Genomic DNA, 18,062 nt, shown 5'->3' on the forward strand with positions numbered 1-18,062 from the left:
ACAGTGAAGATTGAGCTGTTTAAATGTCCCATAAACCAGGAAATGGCGTTGACCCAGAAGCTAGGTCAGGTTAGGTGGTGATGGTAAGAGGCGGAGGCGTGTTCAAGCATGGGTTTGTGACTGGAGTGTGTATACTCCTGTGTGGAATTGCTCTAACATGTTCTGTATTTTACTGAATGGCAACAAAAATAAAGTGGGGAGAGATGAGTACCATGAAAGAGGGAGAGAGAGAGAGAGAGAGAGAGAGAGAGAGATGATCTGATTAGATATGTGCATATCTGCATGTGTGTACAATAAAATAATACTGCTGAAAAGCAACCAAAGTTGTAACGGATTTTTGAGTTGTCCTAAGCCTGCCTCCCTTCTCCTCATTTCCCTTCTGAGGAGAAGTGGGACAACCATAGCAACTTTCTACATCATGGAATTATCCTTATGGAACATTAAAAGTGTTCTAAATATAGTTTGTTTAAAATGTTTAATTTAATGCTTATGATTTGCAATTTGCATTATGCTCTGGTGGCTAATAACTGATAAATGAGGTGAAAATCTCCTAAATACTACTATTCTGACTTATATATCTTACTCTTGTCTTAAGTTTTATGTTCCTTTCAGTTTATTGTCTGTTGCTCAGTTTGTCTTTTTCTGTACACATAAATGGCCATCATGACCACCACATAACAACAAGAACTTATCATTGTTATGCTTATTTATAATCACTACTCCTCCCATTCACACTTATTCAGCCTTATTTTTTATGCAACCTGAGATTCCTGTCAAACTGGGTATATATCAAAAATAATTCCTAATATATAGCAGGACTGTGTTATACACCTGGATTGCCAACAAGAAGGCACTGATTTCAAGAAAAAATGTGTCGGTGTTTACATCTTCATTTTATGGTGTCCATACCTGAACACTCTCTTGAAGGGATTATACATATACATTAATTTCTCTATTTGTCCTAAATTCTTTGTTTTTTCATGAGCACCAGTCCTCACACACCTTTCCACCTCTCTTATCTCCAGAGCTTTGCCCACAAGGACTGTGATGTTCAGTATGCGGTGCTGGATACTGCAGCTTTGGCTTCCTCTCCACGGAGCTCAGTGCATTCTTGCGGAGACCTTGTCGAGTATGCAACCATCCAGCCTAGCTCTCACTAGTGCATGCCCTAATTGGCACTTTCTCTATGCTTCTGGCTTCAAGGTACACAGATTACTGCCCACCCTCTCTTATATGTTTCCTTTGTTTTATTATGGATCTAAAGATTTTTCTCCCACTGTTGGAATTAGTTGAAAGAATGCAGTATGAAAAAAAAGAATATTAGGAGATAACTGGGTAACAATTTGCATGTTCTACTAACTTTTAGCACAAGCCATTTTTTTTCAAATGTTTGTAGGGGAGCTAAATGTTTTTTTGTACCAGTTTTGGTCACAATGAACAGCTTATTCTCTAAAAGTAAACTTTGGCCCACGTTAACAGCTGGCTATATCAAGCAAAATAGCTAAATGTGACTGCATTCCTGTTGTAGGACAACTAAAGCAACAATTAGTGTTGCAATGTAATACCTCGTTTTTGAACAGGACATATGCTCCAGTGTTTTTCAGCAGCAAAATGTGTGTCAGCAGCCCAGACTCCCAGAGCCAAGCCAACTTCACCTTGAACAGAACATGTTTTATGATATTTGAAGATTTTTTATTTAATACAGGAGTCACATGTATTTTCTATGAATCTTTAGCCTGCTTTGTACTGTATTCTGTAAAAAAAAAAAAAAACAGAATAAAGTAACAGTCTGGGGCTTATTTTGTGAAACTCAATGTAAGAGAATTACTTACATTTTTACATGTAAGTAAGGAATTTAAGGTTTTACCAACTATAACAATGATATTGACCTAATACATATTAACTGTGGAGGCACTGCTTTAGAGCCAACTGATATTTTGTTAAGAATGTAATTTAACAGTTACCTGCTTGATCCTTTCTCTTCAGATAATTGCCCCTTAAAAAGCAATCTGCATTTCCCCAAACCAAACTGCCATTAAGCATTGCATATTATTACATGAATCAATTGTGATATATATGTAATATATAACAAATTCCTTGGGAATTTGGCCATAAGGCTTTGCACAGGTTCCCCACCTGAGGCAGAACAGAACATGGGGACACGTTCATGTATTAGTGCCCAAATACAAAATCTTTTATTATAATAAAACCACACAACACGAAAAAAACTCTCAGTTGGAGTGGGAAGAAGTCACTACTGATTAACAATTAGACCAATTACAAAACTAAATCATACTTACAGAGCTGCAGCCTATACTACAGGGCAGAATGGGTAATAAATTACCCATTACCTTAATTTACATGAATGTATATGAATGTGAATGTGGCCCACCTCCCTCCGCCAACAAAGGAGCCAGGACCTGCAGCTCTTTAAAAAAAAAAGGCACAGTATTAGGAGACCTTCTGGAGATAGCAGGATCTAAACAATGTGCAGCCGTCTATTCATTATTATTGATTATTCATTATTAATTTAACAGTCTACTGAATTTCTCAAATGATTAATGATTAAAAATATGTAATTCTCCTGATAAAACACACAAAAAATGAACCAAAGTCAATTAAATAAAACAATCACAACTAATTCAAACAAAGTCAATGCAAAAGGAAACATAAAACATAAAACCAACTGCCAACAGCCAACTGCAGTATCGTACATAAAAACAGACACAACCACACACACCCACCATAACATTAAGCTGGATGACTATAGGCAGCAGGGCGATAGCTTAAAAGTTATGGTGGGTGTGTGTGGTTGTGTCTGTTTTTATGTACGATACTGCAGTTGGCTTATGGTGTTACCAATATTTTGTTCATTGTTGGTCTGTATTGTATTGGTCTATATTGCATGTGCTGAGTGGTTTGGTTTTATGTTTTATGTTTCCTTTTGCCATAAGCAAAAGGAAACATAAAATAACCATAAGCCAACTGCAGTATCGTACATAAAAGCAGACACAACCACACACACCCACCATAACATTAAGCTGGACACCATAAGCCAACTGCAGTATCGTACATAAAAGCAGACACAACCACACACACCCACCATAACATTAAGCTGGACACCATAAGCCAACTGCAGTATCGTACATAAAAGCAGACACAACCACACACACCCACCATAACATTAAGCTGGACACCATAAGCCAACTGCAGTATCGTACATAAAAGCAGACACAACCACACACACCCACCATAACATTAAGCTGGATGACTATAGGCAGCAGGGCGATAGCTTAAAAGTTATGCTAGAGCAGGGGTTTCCAACACGTCATTTCCACTTATTAATAGCTCGTCTAAAGGTTCATAGAATATGTACAAAATTGATTAAATCAAATGAACTCAATAAACCCCTGTACCGAAAACTGTCTCCCCTGACAAATCATACTCCTCTGCATGTGCATGTGCATCATAGAGTTTAATATGTTCATCAATCATTTTCACACATAGCAAGCATCAAGACAGTAAATGAATGCATTATATAAACTTAAGTCTATAAGCACAAATTGAAGTAGTTTGCATAAAGGATAAAGAAAACACATGGCAGATCCATTCAACTTTGAAGCTGCTGGGAATTTGACAGCATTAGGAATAAAGCTACGATGCTGCCAAAGCAAAACCATTGTATGAATATGCAGGTTTAGTGTGCTGTAGACATTTATTATTAGTGCAGGTGGTGTTTTGTAGTAAAGTACTGTTTAATACAGTATTTCCCATTGCAAATCCATATGAATGGCATAAAAATATGATTTAATCAGATACAATACAATTTTAGTTCTCTGTTTAAAAAATTAATATTGCCTTCAATATCAAAGTGTTCCCTTTTTTTAAGAGAGAAAGAGTCTTTTTCTTAAAGAGTCTTGCTGAGACCATCAGGGTATGTGCCAGGGGACTTGTAACAATTTGCTGCTATATAACAGAATCTATGTGTATAAATGAAATCTGACAATAATAACTGATTTTTTTTATTCACACAAAATAGCTTATTCAGCTGTTTTGGTTTACAGCAAAATGCGATGGAAATACATGCTACTAATAATATACAGTAACACATGTAGCTCTTGGCCACCTTAATTTTGTCAAAGTAGCTTTCAAAAAAATGAAAAAAAAAAGCAGAAATGAAAAAACAAAACAAAACAAAAAAACAATTTGTTACATTTGTTATACGATTGCGCTGGCGAACTCAGCAACACCAAAAGTCTGGAAGACCACAAAAAACATTGATGATGGCAAAATACATTCTTTGGTGAAGAACAAACTACAGGTTACAAACGTAACCTGGTGTAGTTCCCTTTCAAGAGAACTTGATGCTGTGCCTACCACTGCACAAATATCCTGGAGGAGAACACCACTGACAAGAACAGTGGAAGATAGAGTGAGCCCTAACACCCAGAGGTGAAGCCACACTCTGTGCCTCATAGGCCAAGGCAATAGCCTCCACTACCCAGTGTGTACTCCATGGCGCTACTTGGAGACTGGATTGCATTTGTTTTGGCCTCCAAAGCAGACAAAAAAAGAAGAGGACTTATGCCATGCGCTCGAGCAATTAGAGTAAATGCTGAGAACCCAATAGGCACAGGTGCAGTTTCTCTTGCTCTGCCAACTCTACAACTAGCTATCATGGGCATTTTGGGAACATATCCTGGCCAGGAATGCAGAATAACATTGACCATTCAAGAAGCAAACTCTAGGCAGGAGCAGGTGACCCATCCTTCTCAAGAAGGCCAAGGCTAAGAGTATAGCTGTTTTCAGGGTCAAAAACTTCTCAGAGGCTGATGCCATTGGCTCAAAGAGGGCTTCAAGCAATCCCTCTAGGACCATTGAGAGGTCCCAGTAGGGGAAACATGGTCTACAAGAAGGGTTCAGCTCCCTGGCACAATGCAGAAAGCAAGAGACAAGAGGGTGCCTACCCAAGGAGGCCCCAAGAACAGGCAAATGATAATTGGTAACGGCTGCCACATAAACCATCAGTGTAGAGGGTGATAGGCCCTCAGAAAGGTGTGACTGCAGAAACCCCAGCACTGTACCAACAGGGCAGTGAACAGGATCCTGATGACACCAATTGAAATGGAGGTAAAAGAGCCTGAGCCTGAGAAAAGAGATCTCTCCAGATGGAATCTCCCAAGGGACAGGAGGGAGATTAGGTATGGGAACCATACTCAGGCTGGACAACGAGGAGCCTCCAACAACAGGTGAACTCGGTCGTGGTTCACTGGCTAGGACTCCTGGGAGCAGAGCTATCAGGGGAAAGGCGTACAGCCTCGGCCACATCTGTACCATGGCATTTAGTCAGTCTCTCCAGGGTCCTTCTCTATGTTACCGTCACCAGTGTGTCCAGCTCTGTGTTTGGCTGCTTCTTCTTCTGAGCACACCACAGCATAGAAAAGGACACTGGTGACCACAGACTGGTGAACTGTGAAGCAGTTTTTTGCAATCCTCTTAAGGAAGTACAGACAGCTCTGTCCTTTCCTGAGGAGAGTGTCCATGTTTATGGTTCCATCCAGCCTGACATCCAGCTGCAGCCCCAGATATTTGTATTTCATATGGTATGGACACAGGTTGAGATTGTGGTTTGTACCTACAAAAATCCACCACCATCTCCTTGGTCTTGAAGGTGTTCAGCCTCGAGTCCACTCCTATTCCTGCCAGCTTTCTCTTTGTATGTGGGGGCAAATGGTGTTAAAGGCACTGGATGGCATCATCTACACCCAACCTTGCCTGGTACGGAAACTGCAGTGGGTCTTGAGCATGGTGCACTTGTGATCTGAGGAGATTGAGAAGCAGTTGTTCCCTGGGGTGAGTCTTCTTGGTGACTGGGACAATACATGGATTCTTCCACAGTGCCTAGGATTCCTCCCTAGCCTCAGGCTCAGATTGAACAAGTATTGAATTAGCTCCCCAAGTTCAGCAGAACAGGCCTTTAGAATTTTCAAACACACCCTGTCCGGGCCAGCTGCCTTCCTGAGACATAGCCTCCTCATCTCCGTGCAAACCTGTTTTTTAGTTATGGTACAGTAGGTGTGAATGGGGTTAAGTTAACTTAAGGCATAAGGCTTAAGGTTAACAATAAGGTACACATAGTAGTGCAGGTATGAAACACAGTTGTGGATTTAACCATATTTATATCAGTATTTACATCACAGTGCATATGTGCAAACTGGCAATAGATAATAAATATGACGTACCTTGAGAGTCTAGAAAATAGTATTAATGGTTGTAGAAGTGCAATGTGAAAGTGTTATCACCTGTCACACACAGGTGAACTATTGTACAATATTATTGCAAATGGTATGAATGACCTCCTATAATGTTCTCTGTAACAACGAATCTGAAGTCTTTTGGAGAATGAGCTCCACTGACTCTGTAGTGTATTGTAGAACGGGATTTTCCATGACTGAGAGCAGTTTGTTCATGACCTTCTTCACTGACTCAAATGTCTCTAGTTTGTGTCCAATGATAGATTAAGCCTTGTGAATTAGCTTGTTAATCCTGCTGGCATGCCTGGCACTGATGCTGCCCCTCAGCAGAGCACAACACAGTAAAAGGCACTCATCACCACAGACTGGTAGAAGATCTCCAGCATCTTGTTAAGAACATTTAAAGATCTGAGCTTCCTCAGAAAACAGATTGTGCTCATTCCCTTCTTGTATACAGCATCAGTGTGTCCTCCATTCTAGTCTGTTGTTTAAGTGTACACCCAAATACTCCTGTGGTGGGAAGAGAGGTGCTGAGTGTGCAATCAATGGCTGCAGAGGCTAAGCTGTCAAACCTCTTAAAAAACAGGTTGAGATGATTTGCTCTCACAGCATTCCCCTCCACAAAGCTGTAGCCCTTCCTTTTGCAACTTGTGATGGTTTTCATGCCCTCCCAGACCTCCCTTATGTTGTTGTTGTGGAGCTTCCGCTCCACCCCCCTTCTGTACTCCTCCTTTGCAGCTCTCAGCCTGACCTTGAGTTCCTTGTGACCTTGCACACGCTTCAGCTCTTCCTGGCCACTTGCTTTAAATGCCCTCTTTTTCCTATTAACGATTTCCTTCACATTTCTGGTAATTCATGGCTTGTTGTTGGGGAAGCAGCACACAGATTTGATGAGAACCACAGTGTCCATACAAAAGTTCAGGTAGTCAGTAGTGCAGTGTGTGGCCCCCTCAATGTCCTCACCTTGTGCCCCTTGCAAGTTGCTCCAATCAGAGGTCTTGTAGCAGACCTACCTCAGGAGACCATTTCCTGAAGGAGCATGTGGTAACTGGTAGTCTCTGGATCACTGGCCTGTATTGTGGTTTGAGCAGGACCGAGTTGTGACCTGATCTGCCCAAAGGTGGCAGAGGAATGGCAGAAAACAGAAGGTCTAATATTATGAGAAGGTGGCTCAGCCTAAATGGAGTTTAGTGTAACATGGTTAAAGTCTCCAGAGATAGCAAAGAAAGCATCTGGGTGTTGTGTTTGGAGTCTTGTGATGGTGGAGTGGATGACGTCACATGCAGTCTCATCATGCGCATAAGGAGGGACATAAACACAAACAACAATGGTGTGTGAGAACTCCCTGGGCATGTCATATGGTTTAAGACCCACCGCTAGTAGCTTTATATATCTTAGCTACATCCCATCTCCCAAAAAAACTAAAGACTTGTAAATGTAATGGTCTGAACATGATGGAATCCAATCGAGCATGCATTTCACTTGCTGATTGCAAAACTGAAGGTAAAAAAAAAAACAAATAACAGACAGAACTAATGACAACTGCAGTCAAGAAGTGCATCACCAGGGAAGAAACCCGGCACCTGGTGATGTTTATAGGTTTCTGAATTCAGTCCTTGACTGCAATGGATTTGTAACCATTAAGTTGCATTCACTAATGTTCATTTCAAATCAAGAGTGTATAGTGTTTGCTCACTCATGTTGGTTTGCTAGTTACCATACCAGTAAAAGAAGCTAGCTTAGCTATCAAAATGAATAACTTACTGGAAAAACTACAAAACTCCCTACTGAGAGCAGAACAAAACTTGGCTTTGCTAAAGAAGTTTCAAGAATTTCAGGTTCACATTTTTGGAAAATATGTTAATCACCTCCTCAACCATGCCCTTTTATTTATCAGGGAATAATATGAAATACATTATTATTGTAAGGAAAAATGTTGTGGGAGATATCAGGATGTCAGCCAGTGGACATGACTGAGGAAAAGAGGAAATTGCACCAGGGTTGGATTCTAATTGAGTAAACACTGTGTAGCGAATCTAGCTCAACATTTAAATATTTAAGTGTAATTATAACTGGTTATAATTAATTATAAATATTCAAATGGGGGTTCTTAGAACTAACTGTCAGAGAATCAATAACACAATTATTTGATTTGTTCGTCCACCGAACAGACAGTATAATTATGTATTAATTCCAGGGAAAGTTATCTTCCTGACCGAGAAAGAATAACTACTTCATAAAGTACTAGCTGTAATTTAGCACGTAGCAAGATCAATGTTCAGGGACCCCGAAATTGTGAGCAAAGCACAGAGACAATCACTCATGAATAAAATGCATTTAATAAAACAGAAACACACAACACATACTAACTACGACACACATACATAAAAGACAGAATAGGGATTATAGAGAGGGGATAAGTAGGCAAAGAGAGATTGAGATTAAGGAAGGGAATACGGAGGAAATCAGGACGAGAGAGAGAGAGTGAGAGAGAGAAAGAGATAAGGAAACAGAGAAGAGATCAAAAATGGCAAGTTTCAGATCGAGTTTTAATTACAACTGTGTGAGAATCGTCAAGGTAATTAGGATTCGCCTTAATAAAGGGGCTTCAGCTTAAAATTGCGGATCTAAAATAATTACTAGCTATTACTTGCATTGGTTTGTTGATAAGAGTGTTGATGTAGTGGATCAAGGAGGTTCGGAGATTCGAAGTCCTCGGAGTGAGCAAGAGATTCTGCTGGAACGAAAAAGGTTTGTGCTTGTGCTTTGCTCACAGTTTCGGGGTCCCTGAACATTGATCTTGCTACGTGCTAAATTACAGCTAGTACTTTATGAAGTAGTTATTCTTTCTTGGTCAGGAAGATAACTTTCCCTGGAATTAATACATAATTATACTGTCTGTTCGGTGGACGAACAAATCAAATAATTGTGTTATTGATTCTCTGACAGTTAGTTCTAAGAACCCTCATTTGAATATTTATAATTAATTATAACCAGTTATAATTACACTTAAATATTTAAATGTTGAGCTAGATTCGCTACAACTGCATATGTGAAAACACCCTTAATTATCATGCATTTGAACTGCAAATTGCAGTTAAATTGTAAGATTATTTAGTGTACTTTTTCCATTTTGTCCACTTCCAATTACATTTCCTATGAGTTAAGACATTATTCTCTTCTGCAGTGTGTATGGAATTCCCTTTGCATTTGCCATTTGTATGCCATGCACAGAATCTTGTCAAGCAGTGTTGGGGTGGGTCCCTAAGCAACACAAAAGATTAATTGTGCAATTTGTAATGCTCAGATACAGTTTTTGTGAAACATATACAGTCTGTGATCCATTAATTGCTATTTTTATTTCCATGCTGAACTATTATTTTAATGTTTTGATTTTTTGTTAAATAATTCTGGTTTTATTTTTCCCCAACAAATGTTATTAGAGGTTATGAAGGGATGTAAGCAAGTTAAAAATTAGCTAAATTGATGTATGCCATTTAAGGGATAGATATAACTGATTTTTGCTTTTTTGTCCTTGTTTTTACAGAACTCTGGGTCCCAGCGATCTCAAAACCAAGCAGCGTATGTGAATTACCATCCTCTGAGCAATCAGAAGCTTTTTGAGCTTCAGCATGACTCTGTATACCCCTCTGTTACCTTTTTACCACCAATCACAATAAATTATGTGTTTCTTTTTCCTTCCTAAAAGAGCATTCAGTGTACAATAGCTCAGAAAACACAGCACAAATTTAGCACAAATTACACAAATTCCTCTAAACACATTTATGAAACAACAAAACAGAGGAAAATAATGTCATGTTTCTGCATGTTAATAATATTAACATGAAAATCATATTAACTCAACACATTAATATAGATGTCTCTTAGGTGCAAATAACCACATATAACTATGACATGATGCTGTTGTAAATTCATTTAAAAAATACTTCTCTCGTGAAAAAACTGAAGTAATTTAAAATTGGCTACGGTGGCCTAGGAAACCCCACAACATTGTTAATCTTTGACTTGTTCTACTAAATGAAGTTCTGAAAACACAATGTAATGTATGTGACTGTAGTTCTACAGTTGAGTGAAGTGACATGTTTTAGTATATGGTGTTCTGAAAACATAAGGTTATGTATGTAACTGTGGTTATACAACAGTGTACTGTTCTGTGGTTCTACTCGTGTGCAGCCTATAACAGACCTGTTATGTCACAACCCATCCTCTGGTGGTTTTACAATGCTGTTCAAAAACATATAGCAGAAATGAATGAGTAGTTCTTCCTTAATACTTATCTTATTCCTGTTAATTACTTGGAACTACTATTTAATTACTTTTGTTCATAGGAGTTCAGTTTTAACTAAGCAGTCATTACTGAGCTTACAGAATGACTAGCTAACTATGGATCTTTTAGAACTACTGATTAATTACTGACAAAATTGACATTGATTCCTATTAGCTAAACTTTACCTTTCTCATGGAGATCTATTACCTAATATACCTTAACCTATTCAAATACCTCAGTGTATAAAATGTAAATGAGTTATTATATCTCTCCTCAGAGGAGCAGAGACTGTGTGTATTGTTTTTGCAGAAAATATGTATAAGAATAGCCTACACAAGTACATTGTTATAATGTGCATTTACATTTATGGCATGTAGCAATGAGTAACAAATATTCTCCACTTAGATCCAGATATTTAAAACAGAAACAAATATCATTCTTAACTGATTCATACAACATGGAGCTGTTATTATGGTCAAATGAATTTACTTAATTTATTTTTTCATAGAGTATGCTTTAAAGGCAATGTAGAACCCACACAGTGTACTAGATTATAAGTTGAGATTCAACCAGAAAAAAGAGTGAGTCTACTGAAAATCTCATCAAAATTCTTGTATATGTATATGTAATATTTTATATTTGATTATAGTATTATAATATCTACAATGTTGGAACTTTGCTGGCACTTTGGGTTTGCCCTCAATGTACTCAATGTAACACTACACCTAAGTGTTCCTGAACACAATACCTTTACTTTCCATGGTCGTAATTTATTCTTTAGTTTATTTAAAAACTCTCTAGCCATGTAGAATATTTACTTTCCTGAACTATATTTCTATGCTTTTCTTCCCAAGTCCATTGTAATAAACCAATAAACCAATGGTTTTGTCTAAATAATGGATTGATAAATTATGATAAGTAAAACTGGCCAATATATTATATAATATATAACAATTAGGCTATATTTACCTGGGGGAAAATGTATTTAAATGTACTGTTGTTATACTAAATACCAGCACTCTTTGAAATCCAGTTAGAAGTCCAGTACCATTAATAGACTTTAACTAACTGCTGTATGAAAGTGATTATACTCTTTTATGTGTTCATGCTAGCCTGAAATTGTCAATGCTTATATGTGCAGTATAATACACAAATATTATGTGCAGTATAATACACAATATTTATGTACAACTGCTTATCAAATATTATCTCATTTTAGTTTTATTACCCTTGGGATTTTTAATTAATGTATGGAGGGCAGGGAGTGCAACTGAAATGAATAATTAATAAATAATTGCTATTTAATAAATAAAATAATGACAAATACCTAGTATTATAGAAAGTCCTCATGTGTTAAATCTTGGCAGCTCACTATTTATTTTTCTTATAAATGGTAATCAGACTAATATATCCTATGACTCAACAAAAACTCATCAGTATTCTGTAGGCCTAATCACAGTGCTCTAAACAAGATGCATAAAAGGAAACTTCTTATCAACATTTAGGCCTATATTTAAATCATAATTGCTCAAATATCCTAATGCCAACAGTTTTGGGTTCTACTTTACATTGTCTATGAATTGACAACATACAAGATTGGTGGCAGTTCTGAATGAGGACTGAATAAATGCTGGTAGTTATCCACTGTTCACATAGACAGTATTACATATATAACGAGGGATCTAGTTCAACCCACTGCCAAATATTTTAACACAAAGTTAACATATACCAAAATGTCACAGGAACTAATTAAACGCTAGGAAGTAGTTGAAGAATGAGAGTAGTAAGTGTGTTTGTATGTAGGAGCTCAAACTTTGTCTGCAAACTCAGTGTAAGTGAATTACTGTTCTACGTTTTGTTTTTTTAAATGTTGAGGATGTTGATATTACGAGGATTGGTTTTCTTTTGTGCATAGAGTTTTTTTTATCTGTTTGGATACAAGTTCCAGAGCCTTGGACTCCAACGGACATTAAAGGGAATGTATCCACACATTTTCACTGTTTTCGCTTAGAGCTTTCACCATCCGCTTCATCCAGAAGTAAGAACTGTCCATGAGTTTAAGTTTGCTGGACTCTGTATTTCATCTGAAGTTATTGATGAGTTTTGATGTTTAATGTGCATTTGTATGAACTCTTTAGGATGTACTTGAAATAATGTGCTAAAGAAATTGCATGTTGAATATGACTGATGACTTATTTCATTTTATGTTTTGTTTAAAAATATTTTAAAATGTACTGAATTGTTATGTTCAGTGTGATAATATTTTAATTCACCCTCTAATACATGGTTCCACAACCAGTTTGGAAACCTGCATTTTTCCTTATATGGTTCTTACTCTAAGACTTGGTGTTACATGTATCAGCACCACAGAACTCCTGAAGCTGCATACTTCTCAGTAGGGTATGTGAGGCACATAATGGCAGGAATGGGCTCCAGTCCATTCAGACATGGTGAAAACCTGTTACCAAGTGGTCCAATCTCTGACAGATAAAAGACTGGTCCAATTCATAAATAACTGTTGTACTGTACCAAAAAAGAACTGGACAAGTATGGAACATTCTACCTGCATGTTTTAAGATAGTGGTACAAGAATCCAGAAAAAATAAAAGAACATATGGCAAACATGCAAAACAACACACACACACACACACACACAATAAGGATCAACCCTAGGAAACAATGGTAACTTTGATGTCATTTGAAATGATCAATACTATTAATTTGTCGCCTGTGTAAATTACAAAATTGTCATTGTCTAATAAACGTTACCAAGTTTACAAAAGATTCTAAAAAAAAAAAAAAAGCAACAACCACTGCCATCTCATTAACTAAAAATGGTGCAGTGTAGAATACTTGGGAAAGGTATTGATTGCAGGATGCTGAATATACAATCCATTCAGTAATTTAAAAACCAATGCATTCAGAATACATGGACAGTAGTCCCTGTGTCCCCCACATGTAATTCAGTTAGCATATTTAGAGTTATTTCTACATTTCTCCCCAGAAATTATAAACGCCTATCTGCTGTTTGGATCCCTACATTCCTACACCAATCAGCCATAACATCAAAACCAATGACAGGTGAAGTGAGTAACAATAATTAACTCTTTACAGCAGCACCTGTCAAGGGGTGGGATATATTGGGCAGCAAGTGAACAGTCAGTTATCGAAGTTGATATGTTAGAAGCAGGAAAATGAAAACGCATAAGGATCCGAGCAACTTTGACAAGGGTCATATCGTGATGGCTGGACAAGCAGCTCAAAGCATATCCAAAAAGCAGGTCTTGAGGGCTTTCTTGGTTTGCAGGCATTCCTTCAATGGTTAGTACTTACTACAAGTAGTTCAGGGAAGGACAACCAGGGTGACACAGCAACAGGTTAATGGGCACCTTAAGGCTCATGGATTTGGGTTAGGAGTGATATATCTATATAGTGTATTACGTATTATGTGTGTTATATATTGTCCTCAGTACATAAAGGCATGTGATGTATTTTTGTAGATAATTCTTATTTTTTATTTTTATTTAAGTTTTAAATCTATGACTTAAAAATTAATACTTGAGACCTCAGATAATCTCAGTCAGTTTATGTAACCTTTTATATTGTTTACATCATTGTGCCATCAAACAAACAAACAAACGAATGAATGAATGAATATATGTCAAATAACTTTGTTATGTGTTTGTGCACTATGGAGTAATTAGATGGTTTAATCAAAGAGATGTTAAAGTTTGTTTTTGCAGTGCTGATGTTTACTTATCTTTGGCCATCCAATCTAACATACCTAAATGTGTATCATAATTACTCCCTCCTACTTTTAATAGTTTAATCTGCACCTTGAGATTTACCTACTATCTGTTAATTTGCCATTTCAACAATTAATTATACAGATACAATGTAATTATATGAGAAACCAATAAGAAATACTGTTCTCTTATACTGGGCTCTTTGGTTACCATTCGTATTATCTGTCCCTTCAATTTGTTATCAATTTTCCTCTTGTGGCCACGTCCAGGGAGGTTGGCTACAGTCCCATGGACCATAAACTTCTGAATAATCTTCTGAATAGGAACATCAAACTGCTTTGATATGGTCTTATAGCTTTACCTTTAACATGCTAATAATTTTCCTTCTAATCTCCTGAGACAACTCTCTCCTTAGATTTCTGTAGTCCATGTTCAATGTGGTGCACACCATGGTACCAAAGAGCACAGTGACTACTTTTCCCCTTCTAAATAGGCAGACTGCCTAAACACAAATTTGAGGACACCTTTGATGCTAATTACAGGACACACTTTAGTTTAACATGTCCCTGGGGTCAAATTATTTTCAATCTTTTCAAGGGGCACCATCATTCTTTTTGAACCACAATTCAAAATCAATGTCTGATTTTCATTAGTCAATTTTCAGTACATTTTTATTTATTGTTACTTTTGTCAGTTTCAAGATATTTCAGTAACCATTGTTGGTTTTTCTTTCTTTAATGGAAGGGTACCCAAAATTTTGCTTGTGTTTAGTTTGCTTGTGTTTTCTTGCTTTAAAATCCCTAAAGTTTCTTTAAAATTCAGTTTTAACACATATAATGTTCAAATAAATTATTATGTTTATAACGTGTATACACAAGTTACTTTGTGTCATTGCCTCGCACTCTTTTTTTAATACAGAAATAATGTTTAGTGTAAATATTTATATTAGGCTTAAGTTTGTCAAGCAAATTCATGCAGTTGAACATCAAACCTCAAAGTCTAAATTGGGCAAATTCTAAATCATGTTGTTATACATTTTGCTTGGATGATTTATGCTTACAAACTACACTGTACCAAAGGAGGATCAGAAGGATCAGGAACTTTCTATATTCAGACGTTTGTGCAAATTTAAGAACTTTATACATTTTTAGTAACACTATTAAAGGAAATCATGAATGTATGAGCTCTGCAACAGAAACTGAAAAAGACTCAAAATATTTATTATGTCCTTTAGGAAAGTTATCTTTATTCAGATGTTGGACACATTAATATTTTATCTTCTGTATTAACACATGAGGGAAATGCAATATGAAAAATAACTAATACAATGATATATAAATGAGAATTGCCTGTTGCTGCCAAAATAGCCCTCTTTGTACTTTTCACGGTAATCCGTGCAAATTTCATTTCACTTCAAAAAGCTTCCTCATTATTTGAGAGCTTGTAGAATAACACTTGCTTCAGCACTTCATATTATTATGCATTTTAATTTCTCATATTAGGCCTCATTTATCAAATTTGGATGGATTTATTTGTAAATTTGCATGCACATTTATATAAGAAATCAAGCATTCATGAATATCCAATCATTTAGGCAGAAAAACCTTTCATATTCTCCTGGTGCTCCTGAATATGTGTACATTTATGAATAGATTAACTAATGTAAATCTTGCCCTCATCCACTTCAAATTAAATAATTTGTGTGGATTACTGATCTTTTTTATATGGGTTATACTGTCTATATTATGTTTTGTTTATCACATTTAGCAGACCTATTCAGGGCAACTTAGAAATGGTTTGTAGTGACAATCAAGAACACCTGATCATGTTTGTTCTAATGAATGGGATTTCAGGGATGAAAATTCCATGAAAATTGGTGTACTGTGTTGGCTCATCCTTTATTTTCTATATTATTTCATTAATGCCAATAATGCAAAAATGTCTGGGTTTCACAAAGTTATGTAACAAAAGACAGATGTAATAAAGGTGCCTAATACCCTTTCTTGGGTAGAAGTGATTCTAAATCCAACTGCAAGTCGACAAAGCAGGGGGTGAGAGTAGGGCCCTTTTGCTGATTAGGTTGAAGCCAGTAATTTCCTTCAGGTATCTCCACACATCGTTTTTCTGCTCCAATTTTTTCTCCAGATAATAATCCTTGGTTTTACTCTTCACTTTAAGCTCTCTCTAGAACCACTTCATTTCCTCTTTGTCCCCTGTTCTGAAGGCTCTATACATTTTGGTTGAGGAGAATTTTTTTAGCTCACTGCTAACCCATTGGTTATTGTTGAGGAAACATCATACTTAAAGCATATGGAAATGCATACACAGAAGTTGGTATACCCTGTTATGCAAGTTGTTATAATGTCTATAGAGCATAGAGCATATACCATTGTGTAATCTGAAAGCAACCTGTCACCGATTCAGTTGCCCCAGAAGACAATTTCCTCAATGTCCTATTAGCCATGGCTTGCCTCTGTACCATGCTGCATCATGGGGGATCACTGGAGCTGGAGTGGTGGGAATGTTTGAATGAAATCCCTAGACATAACTATAAACAATGCACACAATCGGGTGGGAGAATACCCACTGCAAATAATACAGACACATTCTGACAATAAACAGTGACAAATCAATTCCAGAGGAATCTACTTACTCCTTAATACTTTTAATGTACCCAGTAATCCTACTAATCACATGTCAGATAATCAGGCTACCAGCTCCTGCATGGATGCAGGAAATGTGCATGAATTTCCTTGGCGGTTCAAAAAAGTTGGCGGTTCATCCTCCTGGAATGGGAAAGTGAATGCCTTTAAAACATTGAAACAAAGAGTGATGGAGCTGGCAGCCAGCATGAGACAAATGGCTTTTAGCAGCAATGCAATAGCACATGCAGAATTCAAAGGTGCTTATTATAGTCACTAAGTAATACAGAGACAGACCCTGTTTAACCCTCTGTGGCTGCTTTTCACTGCATTAAAATAGAAATAACAAGTCAACCATGGAGGAGAGTGCTGATAGCCTGCCATCAGAGCATTATGATGATCATGAGTGTAATGAGGGAGTGCAGCTCAGGAGCAGCAGTAAATATATTGCACACTGACATTATGTCTGTTTTTGTGAAACTGATGCTGGATCATCCACTCAACACAGTTAATTAAATGACTTGTCCATTTCATGGATTGATCTACCCCACAATGTATTAACATTATACAGCATTAAAGAGGCCACTCAAATGCATACTCAAAAGCATACTGAATACTGAATTTGGTTGGCTATTTTCTCCAAAGCAATGAACAATTCATACAGTGAGGGAAAAAATTATTTGATCCCCTGTTGATTTTGTACGTTTGCCCACTGACAAAGAAATGATCAGTCTGTAATTTTAATGGTAGGTTTATGTGAACAGTGAGAGACAGAATAACAACAAAAAATCCCGAAAAACACATTTCAAAAAAGTTATACATTGATTTGCATTTTATTGAGTGAAATAAGTATTTGACCCCTTTGCAAAACATGACTTAGTACTTGGTGGCAAACCCTTGTTGGCAATCACAGACGTCAGACATTTCTTGTAGTTGGCCACCAGGTTTGCACACATCTCACATCTTAAGGAATTTGGGCCCACTCCTCTTTGCAGATCCTCTCCAAGTCATTAAGGTTTTGTGGCTGACCCTTCAGCTCCCTCCACAGATTTTCTATGGGATTAAGGTCTGGAGACTGGCTAGGCCACTACAGGACCTTAATGTGCTTCTTTTTGAACCACTCCTTTGTTGC

The sequence above is a fragment of the Hemibagrus wyckioides genome, linkage group LG04 (genome assembly GCF_019097595.1).
Source record: "Hemibagrus wyckioides isolate EC202008001 linkage group LG04, SWU_Hwy_1.0, whole genome shotgun sequence".
NCBI lineage: Eukaryota > Metazoa > Chordata > Actinopteri > Siluriformes > Bagridae > Hemibagrus > Hemibagrus wyckioides.